This window comes from Sapajus apella, unplaced genomic scaffold (genome assembly GCF_009761245.1).
Source record: "Sapajus apella isolate SASKATOON/1434 unplaced genomic scaffold, GSC_monkey_1.0 scaffold7, whole genome shotgun sequence".
Classification (NCBI taxonomy): Eukaryota; Metazoa; Chordata; class Mammalia; order Primates; family Cebidae; genus Sapajus; species Sapajus apella.
In genome coordinates, this window is record NW_022436947.1 from 45,847,770 (window position 1) to 45,871,388 (window position 23,619).

At 33.5% G+C, this 23,619-nt stretch overlaps 1 protein-coding gene across 3 annotated transcripts in view; it reads right to left on the minus strand.

The window, feature by feature from the left end:
- The window catches only part of SEMA3D (semaphorin 3D), a 201,416-nt gene that overhangs the window by 163,236 nt on the left and 14,561 nt on the right, over positions 1 to 23,619 (minus strand). The window contains exon 2 of one of the 3 annotated variants that reach the window (XM_032276474.1): positions 5,664 to 5,746. The exons of 1 other annotated variant lie outside the window; for it this stretch is intronic. The gene's annotated coding sequence lies outside the window, so the exon portion shown is untranslated. Of the gene's footprint in view, positions 1 to 5,663; positions 5,796 to 23,619 lie in introns of all 3 variants that reach the window. One more of the 3 variants, XM_032276473.1, reaches the window with a different exon arrangement.

A 23,619-nucleotide genomic window follows, 5' to 3' on the forward strand; every position in this document is an offset into this window, starting at 1 on the left:
ATATCTATCTGCTAATTTGTTGTTTTCTGATCTTGTAGTTATATATGAAATAACCAGACTCAGCCCTGGACATACAGCATAGGATAAGTATCCTTCCTATTATTTCCAAACAGCCTAATTCATTTGGTTAACTCCCTGTTTCATCTCCCCATCAATTTTCAGGAGTCTTTTAGCTGGGAGAGTACAACCAGTCCCTAACACACCAGCCCCTTCAGCACTAGATTTGGGTTTCATTCTCTCAAACACCTACTGCCTACTAGGTGTAAACAATTTCAACCAATGAACAAAATTAAACAAATTATCTCTGCTATGGCCAGAGATCATGATGACAATCTATTTAAAGGTATGGAAACTTTATCAGCAAAGTAGGTTCTAGGAAATGAAGATTAAAAAATAAACGTGGAAAAAAATGAATAAGTAAAAATATGAATTTAAAATCACATGAGTGTCAGAAACAGCTACTAAGTATCATTATTAATGATGAACATGAATTAATGCTGCCTGAGATCTGTAAGAAGAGTTCTCTGTCATCATTTCTTGTTCTCCCTTTCACTTACAGAATGATTTATGGTTTTGACTATTCATCTTAATATGACTTGTTTTAGTTTTCTATTCTGAGCTTTCAGTGTGGACACTGATGGTGCTCACAGCATATTGAGCAGGAAATGGTTAACATCATCTAGTTTAAGAACTCTCATATTTGAGTTCTAATAATCCAGATAAGATTTCCACTAAGGTCCTTAGCTGAGAGTAAATACACATTTCTATAAGATACTTGTTTTTAAAAGGAAACAATGTTTATATAGTTAACTGGGTTACTGAAACACAAAAATGAGATAAAATGAAAAATTAGTTCAAATCTCCTTCCTTGGAGCACCCCTGGGTTCATTTGCAGTTAGGGTAGACTCCTGAGAAGATACAGCTCTCTTCTCAGTACAATACATCTCACAGGAACTGTTAAAACAAGCAGCTCTTCTGAATATACTTAGAAACTTTGAAAAAAAAAGTTAAATAAATCTCAGTATTATCAGACAATGTCTCTAATTAAATATGTGTGACCTGTATGTGTGTGTGTAGATATTTTTTGTTGTTGTGGGTAACAGTGGTATTTAAACATTTATATTGCTTAGTATTTGAGAAACTTTCAGGTCCCAGTACACTTTTAACTGAGTTAAATTGTTTTCGAACTTTAGAAACATTGTCTTCAAATAATATATTGTTGTATAACATTTACAATAAAATGAATTAACAGGAAACACAAAATAACACCAAATCTTAAAATGCTATGTCAAAATTTAAAATGTCTTAATAACACTGATAATATTATTTTCTTAAAAATACAAAACTAACACTTGGCGGGTTGTGGTGGCTCACGCCAGTAATCCCAGTACCTTGGGAGGCCAAGGCAGGTGAATCACCTGAGGCCAGGAGTTCAAGACCAGCCTGGCCAATATGGTGAAACCCTGTCTCTACTAAAAAAACATAAAAATACAAAAATAATCCAGGCATGGTGGCACATATCTATAATCCCAGCTACTTGGGAAGCTGAGAGAGGATTGCTTGAACCTGGGATGCAGAGGCTGCAGTGAGCCAAGATCATGCCACTGCATTCCAGCCTGGGTGACAGAGCAAGACTCTGTCTCAAAAAAATCAAAAACAAAAACAAAAGTAATACTTGCCTCAAACAATGATAATGGTCCCATACAACATCACAGTAAATGCTAACTCAAATTTTCAAAGTCACAGAGTTTGTGATACTATCAATCCTGAGAAATATTTGCTATACTGGAGTGAGAAAAAAAACAGAAAACAATGAGATTAAAGAAGATATTGAGATATTTTATAGTCACTTTGTAGTGCTTCCATTCACTTCCACTCTGTCAGAGGCTATTGGATTTCTCAATTCAGAGGTTATTATTAGCCTCAAATAGTCTAAAACTGTGATTCCAAAACTGTGCTAGATACTCTGGAGTAATACAGTGAACTCACCAGGAATGCTGTAAGATATTTTACAATTTCAAGATAAACACAACAATACTCACTATCTGCTAGACACTGGATTAGACACTGGATTAACTACTAGACAAGGTGTTTTATAATTTCAACATTCAAGGGGGTTACATTTGAGGGGTCATAGCTATCTGAAGTTGGGGTCTCAGTAAAGCAAGTATTCTCAAAAGTCCTTGTGGAACAGGTAATAAGGATTTCAGTGTTCATTCTGATTCCAAGGTTTGAGAAGTTGTACAGTGCCCAACATGCACACAGTCCCCATTAGTAATTCATACATAATTTAAGGATGTTTAAATTTAAATAAAATTTAAAATATTTTTTTGTTTTAACTTTTGCTGTCAGGACATAAATACTTATTAAGTTGCTTGGCCTTAACTGTAATAATCAGAATTCTTGGCATTTGTTTGTTGGCCTAGAGGTGTCATAAAATATATATATATATACATATATATATATATATATATACTCAGCTGTTAGGGTACTAAGAACGGAAAATCTTGGAAAGAAATTTCTGTTCTAAATGCTTTTCTAGAGAATTATATATCCCTGTAAATAGAATCACTTCCCAAATCAAACCTGAAACCTAAAGGAGAATTTGTGTATGCAATGTATTAATCAATTTACCGCTTACACCTTAACGTTCATTTTATCTCCTTTACTCTTCAGTACATTCCAGCTTTTGCTACATTTTTAGCCAGAAGATTATAGTCACTGCAGCTTTTCTATGTTTTGGTTCTCTGAGTTTATGTATAAGTTAATCAGGTAGGTAAGGCCTGGCATAACAATGTCCTTATTGTGATGCCATGATTAAGCCTCACTGGAAAGGATCCAAAGAAACTTTCTTTACATTGACTTCCCTTAGTCAATGGTGAATGGTGTTATTTTGTGTTTCCTGTTAATTCCTTTTATTGTAAATGTTAGATAAACAAAATAATATTTTAAAACAATATTTCTAAAGTTCTAAGACAATTTAACTCAGTTAAAAGCTTAACCCATTTAAAAGCTTAATGTCACCTGAAAGTTTCTCAAATACTGAGCAATATAAATGTTTAAATAGCACTGTTGCCTACAATAAAGAAACATCTACACACACACACACCGCACACATATATAATTAGAGACATAATATTATATTACTGAGAGTGAAAGTCAAGTAAAGCTATGTAAAAAAAAAATTGCTGCAAAAACCCTATGTAAAACTGAATAGAGAAAGTGTTACTCAAGAAGATGGTTTGTTTTCTCACTCCTTAATCTGGGCTTGTATAGTCTGTCCTCTTTTCTTCTTTCATTCTTCACTTTGGAAATCTTCAAAATAAACCAGGCAAACAGCTCCAAGTTTATACACATATAGATGATATCTAGAAATTTTTCTGACCCCAAATTAAAACAAAGCAAACAAACAAGCAAACAAAAACAGTGTGATACTCTTAACAAACAGTAACAGATTATTTTCAAAATCTGTTCTAGAAAGTATATGGCTCTTAACCAGAACTAAGAATTATACAACATTTATTTCTATATTGGTCAAAATTGAGCATCATAGTTGATATGTCTATGTATAAGAGTGTGTGTGTGTGTGTGTGTGTGTGCGCGCACGCACACACACACACATACACACACATGTGATGATCAAGGTATGCAATTCTCAATTTATTATAGTGTATTTAGTACTATTTCTTTTATATTGTCAAGGCATCTTGTATCAGTGCAGCTTTTTATGTTAATATTTTCTGTTTGGTTCATCACATTGACCTGAAGATTCCAGACAAACTTAAGCTATTATATTAGGATAAAATTTTAAATTCCTATTTAAAATTTCCAAATTTTAGATTGTCTGTAAAAAGAATAAAAGTTTTTTTTCACCTTACTTTGATCAAAATAATGAAAAAGTCCACAAAACTTTTTTGCAAATAACATCTCTTACAAGTGTATTATATACCTTGAGATGCTTTCCTTATTTTCTAATTATAAAAGGGTTCATTATCTTATAGCTTCTATTGCTGGATGTATGAAACAGATTTTTTTTTTTAATTTTATAATCACTGATTTCATAGCCACTTTACAATTTTGTCTGCCTTTGATTTATTAATCATGTATTGTGACTTTAGTCTCTTCCTTGTTTTGTATTTATGTTTTACTGTATACCTATGCTTACTTGTAGGGCAATATTTGTTTGTTCAAAGTAAGTGTTCTTTAATCTTTGGTTTTGATTATTTCAAGCACCTGTTAGACAAATTTCACTGTAATGTGTAAATAAGAAATGTCTGAATTACCTCTTGCTGATTGTTAGAATAAGCCAAATACACATGTACAAGAATCGTTGTCAGCCATAAGCAAATAAAAGACGTTATCAATATTTACAATTAAATTAGATCTCAGATCACCAAATTAAATTATACGGTAGTCAAAAGACATCATTGTTCTTGCCTTAGAATTAATAGCTTATAATTTGAGGACAACACTATGTCTGATTTGTGGAAGACGACAAGTTAGCTAGGATGAAAGTGATATCAGGCTAAGTAAGTGCCTGAGATGTTAATCACAATCTTACAGTAAAAGAAAAATGAGAGCAATTAATTATGCCTGTCAAACAATGAAATAACATTATCAGAGCATATGGTGCTGATTTTTGGTATAGTAATAACTCAATAATAATAGAGTATTGCCAAGATTACATACCAATAGTCTGTCTTCAAACATAGATTAATAATCTCATCAAAATAATTTCTATTGAAAGAGTGCATTTTAAAAAACAAACACAAACATGTATCAGGATTATAAACTGATAAATTACTTGATGCATACATCATATATTTTGTTATTCTACACAACAAATAAAATAGTAGAAGAGACTACTATAGTTATTAATCTTTAGCTCTGTAGCTAAAAGCAAAGTAGGTACTGGTAGAAGTCTAAGCCAAGCCTAGCAGCCTAAAAAAGTGGGACACTGTGCCATGTTCAAATCAAACAATCACAAGAAGGTTATGCCTGCTAATTCTGAGAGAGGTAAATAACTCTTCTCAGGTGTTTTCTAATCCAGTGGCAATATTATACTGTAATGTATAGTCATCCCTTGATACACACCAAAGATTGGTTCCAGGATCTCTGCCATTCCCATATGTCAACATCTACAATATTCTCCCAGTCCGCCCTGCAGAACCCTCCTATACAAAAAGAATTTCTTCAGTATAAGCAGGTTTTGCATCCTGAGATTATTGTATCTGTTTGTTTGAAAAAAAAATTCTTAATATAAATGAACATGCCCAGTTTAAATTCATGTTGTTAAAGGGTCAACTGTATATAACTAATGGGACTCAAAACATTATAATTACTTTACCCTATGTTTGTTTCAAGAGTCATTAAGTTTATGCAGCATGGACCCAATCATTATTTGAATTCCAAGGTCTTGGAGTGATCATGTCTATAAGTAACACTGTATGTAGCATGGACATAGATTATGCAAAGTTTGCCTTAACAAACCGTCATGTAGAGTGCTTCCTCTCCAGTCACATCAGCCCAAGGAAAGTGTATTTGAGTTATTCAGAGAAACAGAATAGGAGAATCTATCTGTCCATCTATCTATCTATCTATCTATCTATCTATCTATCTATCATCTACCTATCTATCAAGGTTTATTTAAGAAATTGGCTTACCTAATTATTGAGGCTGATGATTGTCAAGATCTGCAGTTGGCAAGGTGAAAATCCAGAAGAACCAACAGTGTTTATTCAAAAGCCTGGGAACCAGGACAGCAGATGTTATAGTTCAAGTCCAAGTGTGAAGGCCTGAGAAACAAGAGCAATAATACTATAGTTCCAGTACAAACACCTTCAGGCTCCAGAACCAGAAAGGGCAGATATTTCAGTTCAAGTCCAAAGGCAGAAAAATAAACGATATTCTAACTCAAGGCAGTCAGGCAGGAGGAAGTTCCCTCCCACTTATGGGGGTGTGAAAATTTTTGTTCTATTAGGTCTTCAACTGATTGGATGAGACCCACCAACGTGAGAGACGGCAATCTGCTTTACTCAGTCTACCAATTCACATGTTGATCATATCCAGAAATATCTTGTCAGACAAATCCATAATAATATTTGCCCAAATATCTGAGCACCCTGTGGCCCAGTCAAGTGGACACATAAAATCAACCATCACAGAAACCCTTATCTGCTTCTTACTGTTGACAGTGCCTTAGTGCTTGCTTCTGCTTGCCTAACCTCCAAGCCATCATATTTTCCTGTGACTGCTAAATTGATGAATGTTCAGACACTACAGAGAATTCCCAAGTTTCAAACATTCCCCATGCCAAGTTTTTTCAGGGCTGGCTAGGACATACATTCATCAAAGTTCAGTTATTTATAACTCTTAGTCATTGATAACACTTACCTTTCAATAGAAACCTTATTTTATATTTTTAGAAAGCTGGAACAAACATGGAAATTCCCATGGAAGGGAGCCTCAGGTAAATGGTCAGGGAAGCACACTCTTGGTATCCCATCAAACCTCACACAAATCCTATTACGTGGGGGGTCTGCCACTTTCTCTATGTCAAGACTGACCAGACATTTACTTATTAACACCTTGGAAATGAACATGTATGAAATGCACTTGTACAGTTTGTGACTTTTATTGCAAATGAAGTAATGGTCAGGATGGCAATGATTTGAAATACAGTAGAACAGATTGTTTGCTTGTTTATAGGAAACTAGAAGGGAAGTATAAAGTGCACTTTGTAAATGTACCAGAGAGAACCATAAAGCTGAATAAGTGCATTGACTAAAATACAACACAAGGTGACAAGTCTAGGTTTACCCTAAATAATAGACAACCGTAAAAGATAATTGGGTTAGCTTTGAACACATAATCTAGAGAAAAGAGTAAAACCTTTTTACAAAAAAATGCATAAATCTGAAAAGAATTTAGCTAAATTTAGATATTATTATTTTTAAAGGTACTAATTTTAAGATAAAGCATAAAATTGTGTCATGTTATTACTGACATCTCCATATTTTTCAAATTGATTGATTTAAAATAATGTAATCATCTTGATTTGCAAAGATTTTAAAAATATTTTATTATAAAAGTTTTCACACATACAGAAAAGTGAAAGTATACAAGAAAGCATCTGTACACTCACACCTGGATTCTACAATCAATCTTTTTTGACATTTCCTTTATTATCACGTTAAACATTCCAGCTAATCCTCCTGACTTAAAAAAAAAGTTTCTCAAAGCAGGACAATGATATCCATATATATTACCGCTAAACACTCTAGCAGAATAAAATTACTTGTATTTTCTCTTATAATTTAAATGTATATATTGCTAAGAGGTAAAAATAATTAACAAAATAGATGTCTTACTGTGCACTAAATCTCTTGGATGCTAGTTACTTATCCATTAGAGCTTAGTGCTTAGGAGGCTATCATCAAAATTTTAATGTACCCGATGGATGAATTAGTTATTTTGTTTTCCACAGGTTCATATAAAACCCCTAATAACACTTAGTCATATCGAAACTTAATGTATTTCCAACAGGAGTGTAACATCCAAAAGAACACAAATATTAAATAGTAGACAAATCTAGGAATAGGCCCAGTTGATAGTGTTAATTAAAGACATTTTGCGAATGATTCACTTACATATTTAGGTACTATAAAACAAACCTATTATTTCAAAAAGTACAAAATAAGCAATAATTTATTTGCCTTTTAGAGATGTCATGCTTACATATAACAATGTTTTATTTTAGTTATATATTTATTTCTAATGGATGTTAGCTCTTCAACAGAATACAAATTATGAAATGTCTAATATTGCCAGAGATAATCTTTGCACTTTCTATAGGGCAGCAAGTAATCAGCCCTTGACATTTCATTAAGTTGTGACACCTCAATCAACAACATTAAATGCTGAGCTCTTGAAAATATAAATGAACCATATGACTTATGTCATGTTTATTCAATCTCCTTTGTTTTAACAAATGTGCTTTTAAGTCCAAATGTGCACTGGCTTATCCAATTATTTTTCTTTTTCTTCTGACAATTGTTAGCTTTTATCACCTATTAGTTACATATATATGTGAAAAAATATATATATATACTTATTAGCTTAGAAATATAGACAAAATAAGCTTTTAATTTATATTACATCATGCTGTAATACAAGTGATTTTTTTTTTTTTTTTTTTTTTTTGAGATAGTCTTGCTCTGTCACCCAGGCTGGAGTGCAGTGATGCATTCTCAGCTTATTGCAACTTCTGCCTCCCGGGTCCAAGTGATTCTCCTGCCTCAGCCTCCTGAGTAGCTGGAACTACAGGTGCATGCCAACACATCCGGTTAATTTTTGTATTTTTAGTAGAGACAGGGTTTCACCGTGTTGGCTAGGATGGTCTGGATCTCCTGACCTTGTGATCCACCACCTTGGCCTCCCAAAGTTCTGGGAATACAAGCATGAGCCACCATGCCTGGCCATAAGTGATTCTTAAGATAATAAAGCAATCTCCAACTTTAATGTATTCATAGAATTCTAGAGCTTGATTCTTCCAACTTAAAGAAATAATTGAATTTTCCAGAGTGTAAAGTTATAAAAATCACATTTCAGAAAATTAATATCTCTTTAAGGCCTATGGTCTTAACTACATTTTAATTCGGTATTAAGAATTCATACTAATTTATGAGCAAACTTCATCCCTTATGAGCTGTTTACATTTTCCACCAAAGTCGTCACCTATGAACCATTTATATTCATGAAGCATAGAGAACACACATAGAAAGAGAACTGGCAAAGATTTTAAAGTAATCTTTTTCATAGGTTCTTTAAGAAATAAATCAACCTGTTTACCAAAACACCATAAAAATATTATTAGCTTAACAGACAGGAAGAAGAAAATAGTTATATCATGCACATATCTTATAGCCTATAGACTCTTCATGGAAATTCCCACAAGAAAAAAAACACAAAAAGTAATGGTTCTAAACATGCTTTGTTTGGAATAATGATGCCATTAACACTTGGCACTACAGTGCCCACATGGAAGTATGTTTGTATAATGGTTTCCTTTACTCTTTATAGAGATAAACACAGTAGGTCGCTGTGCAAAGAGGCTGACATGGTTCAGGAATAAATGGCACTTTGAAATATAGATAGTCTCACTGTTTCTGGCACAAGCCTACCTTTTTAGTCTGATTTAAAAAAACAGATCTAGGTTTTGATTGTATTTCTTATTTTTATAACTATATAATGTGATCATTTTTAAGCTTAGATGAATAAAGTCAATAATAAGAATGTAGCAGTAAATAAATAATGTTAATATCAAATAAGGTAACAATTTTGATATCGATGTTAAAATATTGGCATAGTATAATAAAAATAACTTGTATGAAAGATTCTGGTTATTTTCAAAATATTAACCAAAAGATTTTTGTTTCTCCAAGTGAGACTAAATTCCTGAAAAGATACTTTTATAGGTTAACACTTTGGTATGCTTAAACAGCCCCCCTCTGTACATTTTATGTGCCTTTTCTCCATAATTTGACCCTTACCCACACTCTGTGTATACTGTCTGAAATGTGCTCACTATAATACTCTGATGCCTGAGTTTTTTGCACCATGTCTCAATATAATCTTATATTTCCTTTGTTACTTGAATTTTGCAAGGCTTATAAGTAAATAAAGTGCATCAGTTTATGCTGTACATACATCAACGTTGTTTGGGGAGAACAAAGGAAAACAAAGCAAGCCAACAAAGGCTCTGCTGGGTAGAGATGTGGCTCCTCTCCTCAACAGCACCCAGTAGTCCTCACGTTTTCACTTCAGTCACCCAAAGCACACTGATTTGTACCATCAGAAATTTTCTGTTCTCCTAAGATCAGAAACTCAGAATTTCTAGCCCTTTCCACAAATTCCTCATTGAAACTTAATTCTCCCCTTCTCACCAACTGTGTGTACAATGTGCCTGCTTTGTTAACCATATCAATTCTCTTTACCATCGCCTCAGCTACTGGTAGGACCCAATACCTTTGCCTGTTTTTCCCCCTTACTTATCTTAGACCCTCATATTCACTTATTTTGAAAATTACTGGCTGCACTTTCAGCTAAAATTTTGTAACTAAGTATAAACACATAAATCAGTTGGCAGTGAGGGTGGAGCGGGCTGTTAAATTGCAGTTTCCAGGCCAAATATTTCGTGGCAGCAAGTCACAGAGGGGTGATAAAGAATCTGAATTAATCATGAAAACACTCCAGGGGGTAGGACAGAATCTACCATTTCTTAATAGCCATTGACTTTAAAATTGATTCCCAAATCTGTAGTGCCAGACTCAAATTTTCTTCTAGCTCTAGTCTTCATGTGTCTTTATCAGCTAATTCATGAATGATTACATGATTTTCCATCTTCTGTCACTTCCATCCTCTGGTCATATACAAACCACATGTGTACTCTGAAGGTGTTTTGATACAATTGATTTGGTAGGCAATGGAGAGCCATGTGGTTTTTATAAACCAGAAAGACAAACTTTTCAAGTGTTCAAGGTTCTTCTCAATATTACCTAAATTTATTATGGTTTTATCTCTAACTAGTTTTCTCATTTGTGAATAAAATGATGTCTTATTCTCACTTAATTATATTGCTGAACTCCACTCCAGTTATGGATGAGAACACAGTGATAGAGTGTAAGTGATTTGATGTAGCTGCAGAGCTAATAGCTTTGACAGCAGGCCATCCAATACCAGTGCTGTATTCTTTCATTCACACTGTCCTGCAGATGGTAGGATTTCAGTAACCATTATATGACTGGAAGAAGGAAGACAGACAGGAGAGAAGGAAGCAGAGGAAGTGAAGAAAGAGAGAATGACCAACTAGTGTTCAAGAAACACAAGCCATAATTTCTACAGTAACTACTCCAGAGATACCAATCTATCACATCTCTCTACAAACTACATAATTTATGGATAAAAGTGAACTGTTATTTTATTACTTATTATTAATTGCAAACAGTAATATTAAAAATATAGCCCAATTCAACTTTGATAAAATTGAGTTTTCAAGCCTAACAGGTTAAGCTACTTATTGATCTGATAAAAACAGAAAGTTAAGGCATTATATAAATATAAGGAAATATGTGTTGTTGTTGTTGTTGTTGTTTTTACCATGGAAGTGTGAAAGAAATTGATATGGTTAAGAGATAAATGAGCATGCAGTCAGAGTGACAGAGATTAATATTAGGACCAGCATGAAAGTATAGGATTGGGAAGATACCGAATCTGATCAAGATACAGAAAAAAAAAAAAAAAAGAGGGCAATAAACACATGAATAATATATGACTGAGGCAGAATGAGTAAAATAAAAACTATAAAGAACAAGACAGACAGAGTCATAGTGAAAGAGAGAGAGAGAAACTGGAACCGAGATTTCCATGATGGAAAAAGAATTAGCCAGAAGGCACTTATAGGAGAATGGGGGCGATGCGGTGTGTTTGACTCTCTGCCTGTAGAGACAGGCATCATCACTCTAATGAGAACCTTGGGGAACAAGAAAACATCATAGCAGCACAGAAAGTAATGGAATCCTCCTAAACAGGACTGGTGGGATTGTACCTGGTGTTCAGACCCAGGCACCTCATTATCCAAAAGGTACAGGGAAGCTGGAAGGAGTTCAGAGACATGATGGGAAAATGAGTAAGATGCAAGGAAAGATGATTTCTGTTGGAAGATTAAAGCAGTAAAGAAGCACAACTTGGATGAGCAACAAGTTGATGGGCAACGTATCTATCTACCAACAAGTAAAAGATATAAAAACTCTGGAGGAAAAAAGTATTATTTAATTCGGTACTAGGAGAAGAGGTTAATAAAGAATAACTGTAATGAAGCAGAAAAAAAATCAACCCTCAAATTAGGAAGTGAAGTATAAAAATGCAAGCAATGACTACCTGCATGTATGGAGGAGGGAGATGGATAACACCAGTCGAACAATGTGAATAAAACACAGGCAACTTGACCACACAGATGGTTTATGATTCTGGACAACAACACAATCAACATAAAATAAGGAAATATTGGAATTATATTCGTAATTTAAACTCAATTTTCAAAGGGACTAAATAGTTTAGTTTTATCTTCCATGTTTTGTTGTTATACTAGTCTTCGCCTGAAATGGTAAATTAATTCAGCAGTTTCTAGAAGAGAACTAAATAAAATGGAATAATTCGTCCTTATAACATGGTTTTTATAGTGATTCTTTGTGTTGGTTTGTCAATTAATATCATAAAATATTAAAATGTAAATAATGAATAATTATAGAGATTAAATATAAAATATTAAAATGTAATGAATCAGTCATATAATTAGCAATGGGGGAAATATAAAATACATAAATAACATATAGTTAGATAGGAAAATAAATCAGAAATATTTTATGATTTGTTATCATAAAGTTGTTTCTCTCTCCCCTGCTGTAACTTTGCGGGTATGAGAAACCCAGGCACCCATGGCCTCTGGAGGGCCAAAGAAGACAGAGCTGGAACTGAGGATGGTTGCAGGTTGAGTAGACGGGCAGAGGTACAGGAAGCAGGAAGGGAGAAGACAATTATCATTCATGTAGGAGTGAGATGGCTCTTCACAGAAGGAAGCAAAGAATTCTTAGGTAGGACTTATTTATCCATAATAACACATGCTGTTGCATGTACATATAGGCCAATCTGTGTTTTTTCTCTATGAATCACTCTGTAATCTATGTAATACCCATCATAGGAAGAAACTGAACTACCTACACAGGTATTATTTTTGGATTATGATATTTGAATTAGCAAAACAGGTATCACAGATGTCACACACCATCTCACAACTTAAATATTCACAGTGCTGCATAAAAAATATTTTTGTTTAAACTCAGTGTAGATGTCTGTATTTTAAGAAACATCTGATGCACAATTGAAAACTCTGAATAAATGAAATTCTCACTCTAGTCAGATTGTCCATTTGTTTTTATTTTACACCTGTGTTTGTCTGACAAACACCCATCTCTGTGTTTTGAGGGTCAATATAACAATAATCTGTACCCCTTTTGTAGCTGTTCCCAATTTGTAAAATGTGTGTGTGTTTTTAAATCTCATTTGAATTTCAACTTTGGAGTTAGATATTGCTTGTCTTCTTTTTCACAAATAACAAAGCAAGAATCAGAGGGGTTACCGAGCAGCTAAAGTCAAATAGAAAAGGACTAACAATAGCAAAGACCTGTATCCTCCAACTGCCCAAATTGGTTGGACAGTTGGAGGATGTGTTTTCTGTATTTCCTGTGTGATTTTTGTACTAAGTTACAGCACCAGTATGTATTTCCTGTACACCAGGATGTATTTTCTGCATTTCCTATGTGATTTATGTACTAAGTTACAGCACCAGTAAACACAGAGTTAACAAAACAGTGATTATTACATAAGACCACACCTTTATCATGAGTTTTTTGGGAACCATAGAAAGTGCAATTATTGGCTGGACACAGTGGCTCACAGGAGGTTACAGTAAGTCGAGATCATGCCACTGCACTCCAGCCTGAGCAATAGAGTGAGACTCCCTCTCAAAAAACAAAAACAAAAACAAAAAAACAGAAAGACAAAAATGGTGCAATTATAAAAGAAAAATGAAAGAAGCAGGTGAAGTAGATCAGGTAAAAATAAATAACAACAAAAGTTATTTGCTTAAGTTTCCAGAATGTGTAGCCATTTATTGTGACAGAATAATCTTTGTTTTCAAAGAATGACAACTCATGCCACAGTGAAAAAAGCCAGAAATTTCAGGTAGATGTAAGCATCCTGACCAAAAGGACACTCTAAAGATAATCAGTGGGGTGGAGCAGTAAATGGAAGGAGGGACAATATGGGAGAGGTGTACTGGGAGGGTAAAGAAAACCTGAGGAAGAATGTAGAAAAAGAGTGGAAGCTTTGATGAGTTTCCAGAAGCTAAAAACAAGCATATGCACAAAAAGAAGCTTGGCAACATCTTCCCAAATGCACCAAGGAGCAATCTGCAGAACAGAAGTTTCCAGTAGCTGAGAGGAAATACATTTAGCAGAGGCAAACATCATCTTGGACCTGACTGAAAGGAAAATAACATTTAAAATGTTCAGACTCCTTGGAAGACAGAAGTAAAGGAACTGAGTCAGCGATTGAATGTCATAAGGCAGAGGCTTAGAGGCCAAGGACATCCAAAGAGGTGAGCTAACGAGAAGGAAAGAAAGGATGTGAAGTAAGAATATAAAATAAGTATACATAAATATAAAATATATAGTAAGATTAGAAAGAAAAACAGAATAGAAAGAAAATTTAAAAAGGCACTTTGAAAGTGTCCTCTCCATGAAAATGAGCTAATGCTTATGCAGCAGTGAAGAGCTTAAACTCTAAAATCAAACTGCCTGGGTCCACATTCTATCTTCACAGCTTAGTATGAGGAAATTGGGGCAAGTTATTTAATTGCCCTATGCCTCAGTTTCTTCACTTGTAAAAAGCAGAAAATTATAACGCCCACCACAGAATAAATCAAGATAATTCAGTAAGAAAATTATTATAAAGCATATAGTGCTTGCCACCAGAGTGAATAGCAACATACAGCTTTTTTTTTAATTTCCAAAGTCATGACAAGATTTATAATACTTCAAAGATCAGAAATGGGATCTGGAAAAAAAGGCTATAAAATGATCAGCATGATGTAAAAATAAGAAAAAACTAATCAACTGTCCAACAGAAAGGATAAAAGGACAGTAGGAAAGAATTAGGTAATTTAAAGATGCATTTTAAAGTAATAAATAAAGTAAAAGATGTTACTTAAAATGTATCTGATCCAAGACAATTTACTATGAAAAATGTAAATTCATGGAAAATGGGCAAAGAAGCCCCTTATTTCTGAAAGACCCAATTCAGAAATCCAGCTTCAAACATTTAAAGTGACTCCCTTCTTCTCATTCCCAGAATTGCTTTCAACCAGTCAAATGTTTCAATCCTGATTCAAGTAAATAACCAAGCATTTCATATCTGAATGATTTTCCAAAACAGGAAAAGTAATTTTTGCCAATCTTTCAAATATAACTTACACTGAGTAAAATTAGAGACCCTCAATTTTCATAAGTTATAAATTTTTATATTGTGAATGGAAACATCAATAATAACATTATTAATCACCAATCTTTTAAAAATGTTTACTAAGAAATAAACTTTACACATCTTATTTCAGACTCTTGGGAAGACTTTTCAAAAATACTAATTAGTTTGTAATAAACTTGATGCTCAGAGAAATGTAGCCAGTGCTTCAGGTCTTGCAGTCAGTCAGTAGCTGAACATGGATTCGAATAAAAGTCTCTTTGAGCAAAAGTCTGTCCTTTTTATAATGTTGCTACATTGGAACCTTCACTTGAATAATAATTTGAACTGAGTCACCACATATTATCATTGTATAATGATACCACCATCACGAATTTAAACTAGTTATTAACTAGTTGTTTGTTTTAACCCAAATCTATCTCTACATCTGTATGTATCTATTCATATATTTATTTATCTAAACTCTTATGAACTTGATAACCAAATTTCTTAAAACTCAGGCATATAGAGAGCATTTTTGGACTGGCAATCTTTAAAAAATATTTTTTTGGAAAGGAAAACTAGATTTCCTCCGTCATTATAAGTTCTCACAGTCCGAGCATTTCTCCACGCTGCATTTGATTTTCATGCTTAAAGACGCATGGATTTTTTCATACAACACAGCCTCTAAAGACAAGCCAATTACTTCGTCTTGTGTTGAAGTGAAGAAAGTGACTTGATACAATACAGGAGGAAAACTTTCATAGTTGTAGTTTATTGAAAGACTGAACATCAGCCACTTATGTGGCACACAAATATTGCATAACACATTTTATATACTACTTTAGGATTTTTCTGGATAATGTTGACAGTAAGAAATTTTAATTTTAAATACTGATTTTAGAACCTATATAAAGCTCAACTCCATTGTATTTGTAGCTGGTAAATAAAATGTGGCCTTTTATTTAAGGAAACAACAGGCACTTAGACATATAAAATATGTATACAAAGAGCTGTAACTTAGGCAAAATTAAAGTGCTATACAAGAAATACAGAAGATGAATTAAATAGTAAAAAATATTTCTTGAGTGAGCTGGATAGGAGATGTAGTAGAATCAAATAAAATTTCACAGTAGAGAAATCATTTAAGCTAGAGTTTGAGAGTAGATAATGTCTCAAGAGACACATAAGATATGGCATGAGAAAAAACCTGATGTAATAGTTTCATATGGCTAAAATAAGCACATTCATATGGCTAAATTGCAAAGGTAGATTACAATACAATCATGACAAGGGTATTGTGTTTAGACTGGACATTCTCCCATCACTTGCAGTAGAGAGTGAATGACACCAGAGGTGTCCAAACAAGGTATTCGCTTTATTTGGGTTTACCTTATCAGGCGAAAATCATGCTTCACCCACAATAGTTTCATCACCTGTGATTTTTCAATATCTGGATGTATATACGTACCTTTTTTTTAAGTTCACAATATACTTCTTTAAATACAATTCATGTCATTCCTTTTAAACTAAGAAGGACATCAATTATTCCCAACACTTCTCATATAAAATAGGAGCAAGTATGTGGTGTAAGTCTCCATTTATGGAGAAAATGTGTGATAGAGAAGGAAATCACACATCTCAAACACTACAAAGTATTTGCAAAGGTCAGCCTTTTACAGAAATATTCAGAAAAGATGCTAAAAACAAGAAGCAAGGGAAAATGCAGATGGGTTCATATACTTTAAAAGTATACTTTAAGAAAACTATATAAATATGTATCTGAGTATATAATGCACTTTATCAATTTTTTTATTAATAGAATAATGTACCAAGGAGATGGTTAACAGCATGAGCATGCTTAATAACCAATATAATTTGCTTGGAATAGCATTGTTCTTACTTTATTTACTACTATATTTCATACACTTACACACATATATACATTCAAACATGCGTTTTCTATATATACACATGACACTTAATGTCATTGTTAGTTTTGCTTAAATTATATATTTTTTACATGATGTTGATCTTACCAAATAAAGCCTTACTAACAATGACAAAGTTTTTAAAATTAATATCCTAACTTGGTTAGGGCTTATGATAAAATGAGAACAGGAATATGAGTTAGAAGACTAATAAAATAGCTCAGGCAAAAGAACATGAAGGTTTGAATCATGGTGTTGGCAGTGACGATGGAAAGGAGGCAAGTTTTAAGAAAACTTGCTGAAGTAATTGGAAATATAGAGCAAAGGAAAGTGACAATAATAGTAGCTAACATTTATGAGGTATTTCTAAGGACCAGACATTATTCTAACTTGTGAACACATATTAACTCAATCCACACTGTAATTTATTAAATACCCTTATTACTTCAATTGCAGATGCTGAATCTAAGCCATAGAGAGATAAAGCAAGTTGCCCAAGGCTATAAGCTTATTAGTGACAGAATCAGGATGAGAACCCAATTGGGACTAGGTTCACAGGACCTGCTCTGTATTGCATCAGAGATGACTGATATGTAAAGTTCAAACTAGCCATATGATGTGAACAGAAATAAAGAAAAGAGGTTAAGTGGGTCAGTGAAGGAAAAAATAAAAATAAAATCCTTGTTTTATTTTGGACATTTTATATCTTAAGGGCTGAAAGAACATTAAAGTAGATTTAAAAAACATGAGCTAGAGGTTTTGCACAGAGGTGATAATGGATTACAGCCAAAGCAACTGATTAGAACTATTATCTACATGATGGTATACAGTGAATGTGAATGTAACTTACCAAATTAAAGAAAATTTAACTGAAACAATGTCCTGAAATCAATACAAATGTATTGAGAAATATCCATTAGCAAGGGTGGCTGGAGAAACAGCAGATATCTCATTAGACACAGGTAAACTGAAACCCACCTGAAGATGGTAAAAAGCCAAAACAAGATTATGTTTCATCATGCAGAGAGCTACATCAACTACATTGAAATGTCAAGAGATGGAATGTTATAATAGGCTGAAACATTTTGCTTGAAATGCCTCATCTGGAGGTCTTGGCTGGTTAAATAGAGAAGTGTGGCCAAGAGTATCTGGAAATACACAGAACAGTCAAGGGTGGGGATGTTCTCATGGAAACGTAAAGCATTTCAACGGGAATGAAGAGAAGTAATGAGAAAGCTAGAAGGATAGATGGTTGTGCTATAAATTTTCACCTTTGAATGACATAATTTACTGTAAAGCTGATACTATTGTTGGAGATCAATTTGTGGTATATTAGTAAGAATGTGACTTTGTCCATAAAATTATCTTGATTTATTGTTATAAATACACAGAAATATCTTCAGGAAGCATTATAAGCACTCAAGGTCTACCTGTATAGAGATATTATCAAAAGACCAATACATTTATGAAGGAAAGGTATATTTTCATGTCAACTCGCCAGTTTTAAAAAATACATCTAAAACTTGGGGAATTATTATTCCAGGAAGGATGGAATTTCCCTCTACAGGAAAATATTCACAACTGAAAGATATAATGCGATAAATAAACACATGATTTAAAAGAAAAATAAGACTGCACATCTGCTTCCTGATAGAATTATGATGAATATATTGGGAAACGTTTCTTTTGGTTTCTATTATTAAAGGTGACCACATCAAGAAAGCATGATATTGCGTAAAAACATTATCTTTCTCTTTGTTCACAACCAGATAATAAATGGAAAATGGTATTATTTTAGATAAGTCTACCTCCCACAGACAAAGAGGTATAAACAAAACACTAGTAGAGGTATTCTATTCTGTTGTCATGAATATTTTTGATAAGGATTTACATTTTGGACTAAAGTGTGTACAACAATTGAAAAGTTTGACAGAATTTCACACTTTTCTTATCACAGTCTAATGGCAGAAGTAGATTAATCAACCTGTGGCTCTTATTATTTATTAAAGACAACTACAACTATGTGGAAAAGTGTCCATCTCCACCTACAGACACCAACCACTACTATTGGGTAGCTTGGTGGGGAGAGGATACAATTAGACAGTAGTCCCAAGAAAGCTTCATCCTTTCTATAGGCTACTCAGGACACAGTTTCCAAGCAATATCTAACAGCACATACTACTTAACTTTTTATCAATGTATGATCAATTCTTAGTTTTTATTTAAAAATAGCTCAGTGACTATCAAAAACGTCTTTTTTTACAAGTTAGTGTATAAGTGCAAGTTGTCTTCAAAACATGCCTATCCCTGAATGATAGGTTTATGCTTCCTGAATGATAATGTCACAGTAAAATTAACAGATAAGAGCAATGTAAATTCAAGGGTACTCAAGTAAGATAAAGAATCCAAACAATTACTTCACAATTTACAGTAGTCTGGGAGAATTGTCTGAAATGACTTAAGTCAGGGAGAGCATCACAAAGGACACAAATGAATAAAAACATTATTTATTTTACACTAACTTATTGAGAATCTACCATGTATCTATGAGTGTCAGAATGGAAAGATGATCATCAAGACTGACATGTTCCCACCCTAATAGAGTTCAGGTTATAATGGAGGACATAGACCAGAAATAGGCAATTTCAATGAATAAGTGTTATACTTGGAGGAGAAGCATTTGGGTCAGTGTGTGATTTCATGTTATTTACTGTAATTATAAAAATGACTTTACACAAGAAATTTCTGAAAGTTGCTGTCTGCAAACACTCTTCTATGTACAATATATAGTATATGTAATCATATATATGCAGTATATATAATCACATATATACATGATAGAATTAGCATGTTACATCAAAGGCACTTATGTATACATGCATATACATGTATACATATGAATAGACACTTTTATAATGTTAATAAATGGTACACATTTATAAATGTACTATTGTGCTTTTGTTGTTGTTGTTTTTGAGATGGAGTTTTACTCTGTTGCCTAGGCTGGAATGCAATGGCATGATCTCAGTTCACTGCAACCTCCGCCCCCAGGCTCAAGCAATTCTCCTGCCTCAGCCTCCCAAGTAGCTGAGAGTACAGTATTTTTTGCTCATAACATTCTTTTAAATGAAGATAACCTAAAGTCAAATGAGAATGAGCTGACACTAAGGCAAAATAGAGTACTCTGAACATTTTCATGGTTTATTAATATTACAGAGACTGAAATGTCCATCTTTCCATCTAACACATTTTTAAATTAAATCAATACTGCCTCCTAAGACACTGATTTGAGATATCTTTGAAAAAGGATAATTATTTTAAGTTTTTGATTCTAACAAAAAGTGGAAAAGATGTGCTGCAGTATCTATTTCATCATTTATTTAAACAAAAATATTTTACTGATGCTACACACAACTCAGGATTTTAGATTCTGTTTTCAAAGCTGTACTTAGACTTTTTACATTTGCAATTACGAATCAACACGTATTGATTGCTACGCTAGGTATCACACAGAATGAATATGAAATGTGGACAAAAGTGTCTAATCTTAAAAACTGATAGTTTGCCAATGAGACGAAGTGTCCATATAGAATAGTTTTAAATTTAAATTGTTTATTTTGAAGAGTGAATGTGTGTTTGTGATTGTGACAAGAAACATAAGTTCAGTGTATATATATTCTGATTTGGTATTCCGATGGAGAAAGTAAAATTGGATTTGGTTTTCAAAAAATAGAATACCAAAAGATTTAAAAGTGAGAGAGAGAAAGAAGGAATTCCATTCATGATGAACAGCATATTTAGGTCCAGAATGCTGGACCCTAAATATTAAACATACATGACAACAAAATAAGTATTCAACACTTTATTTCACAAAATAAATATTTAGTAAGATTACCATTGGTTTCTATTTCTAGTTCTGTGATACATGTCTCCAAGTTGCTGCCTGAAGAAACCTCTATTTTCTGTACCTCATTATTTCAGTAGTCTGAAACAGTCACCTTCTTTTAGCAGGAAAAAGGTCATGAGGTATTCTATATACTGCTGGGATCAAGTCTGACCTCAGACCTTCTATGTATGTGGAAAGACGTTTCTTGTTCCATTGTGAATTTTGGAAACATACAACAATCATTTCAAAAAGTATAATATTAATAAGAAAGTTTGAATCTTAGGGAATCTAGGTTCTGAGAGGTATATAAAAAGTTCTATGTCAGGTAGAGTGCTTTGAATATAGAATACGGCAAGATCATAAACCATATGAATATCAGGCAGTTAAAGTCTGACATAATAGTCTTATAAATTATTTCTTATATTTTTTCTGGTATCCTTCTGTTCTATCCTCATTACCATTGCAATAGCCTAGCGCATATCACATACATGAAAGGGTTAATTAATCTCCTTGAAAATAATTCCTAGGTTCATCTTCCTAAGACACTAATTCTTGGGGTACTTCATTGTTCAAAGATATTCAGTGGTTCCCCACCAACTATGGAATAAAATCCAAATTCCATGTACTAGCATTTTAAGTTTCTGCACACAGTAGAACGCCAGTGTATATTGGTAAGAACACGGCAAAACACTAATGTTTATTTTTAAAATAACAATGGCATCAGGAACCAGAATAGATTCTTTCTTTATATATTCTCTTTAAAATGCATTGCATTTTGGATGCAAAATTGTCATTTACCTCTATCTTAATATATAAGTATATTAAGGCTGACAGAGTTAAATAACTTTCCAACTTTCTCAAATAATTAATAGAATAATTGTGACTGTGACTCAAAAGTGAACTTGCTTTCCACCGCAATGTAGTGTACAGACTTGTGCATACAAAATCACAACCAGTAGAAGACGTGATGAAATCAAATAAATGTAAACCCTTAAGTGGATGATCAATTACCGTAGACTAGGGCCTGCTGGAAAAAACATCAAGGCTGAGAGGTTACAGTTAATAATTTATGTGTATTTCCCATTTAAATAATAACTGGAATGAGCAAGTTGAATGGGCCAGTGAAGATAGTCTATCAAGAGAAAAATAAAAGAACCATGGACAAAGAGAATGTAGTGAGAGGAGGAGAAAGCAACCATGGTGGAGCTAGGGAGGGAACAGTCAGGGGAAACCTAGGAATTGTGGGGACCTCAAAATAAGAACCCACATAATAGCCCTAAGATTGGTCCATCTTTCCTACCTGTCTTCAATTCTGTGCTACGGACCTGGAACAACAATTGTTACCTTGATCAAGATCAACCTGTTTTTAGTGACTGGGAACAACCCAGAAAACCCACTACTCGACTGGAAGGACTCTTGAATAACACCTCAAGGTAATAATTTGAAAAACGATACCCTCTGCTTCCCCCACAAAGTTGATATTAAATTAATATTAAAATTAATTAAAAATTAATATTATTTATCTCATTTGTTAAAAATCTCATAAACAAGCCAGTATATTTATAACATATATTCACTAAAGTAATAAATAAAAGCACATAAGGAATGAGTTAATTCATATATAAAAAAGGAAAAATAATACAAATAAAACAAAAATGAACTTTGAATTGAATTGACTCTTGGATTTAGTATTTTAAATTGTTTCCCTCTCTTCATTTGCTCTAACAAAATTATACTTGAGGACTCTTAGAATAGAAAATGCCACATGCTTTGAAGAAATAAGAACAATTTTACACTGTTGTTGGGAGTGTAAATTAGTTCAACCATTGTGGAAGACAGTGTGGTGATTCCTCAAGGACCTAGAAATAGAAATTCCATTTGACCCAGCAATCCCATTACTGGGTTTGTATCCAAAGGATTATAAATCATTCTACTATAAGGACACGTGCACATGAATGTTCATTGCAGCACTGTTTACAATGGCAAAGACCTGGAACCAACCCAAATGCCCATCGATGATAGACTGGATAGGGAAAATGTGGCACATATACACCATGGAATATTATGCAGCCATCAAAAACGATGAGTTTGTGTCCTTTGTAGGAACATGGATGAACCTGGAAACCATCATTCTCTGTAAACTGACAGAAGAGCAGAAGATCAAACACCGCATGTTCTCACTCATAGGCGGGTGTTGAACAATGAGAACACATGGACACAGGGAGGGGAGCATTACACACTGGAGTCAGTTGGGGGGAAATAGGGGAGGGAAGGTGGGGGGTATGGAGTTGGGGAGAGATAGCAAGGGGAGAGATGCCAGATGTAGGTGATGGGGAGGAAGGCAGCAAATCAGACTGCCACATGTGTACCTATGCAACAATCTTGCATGTTCTTCACATGTACCCCAAAACCTAAAATGCAATAAAATAAATGGAAAAAAAAGAAAATGCCACATGCTAAAGCAGTGTGTGTTTGTGTGTGTGTGTGTGTTTATTATATACATATATACACACATATACATGCATATATATACATATACACACATACATGAATATATATGCACATATATATATGAGGAAAGGCTTCTTTTCCCTTTGCACTTGAAAGAGTACAAGAAACATTTTACACCAATCTATCTGCAAACATAGGACAATATTTAATGTTCCAAAGATGAATATTGTAGAGTGAATATTTAGAAATCACTAAACAATTATTTGTGGTTACTTA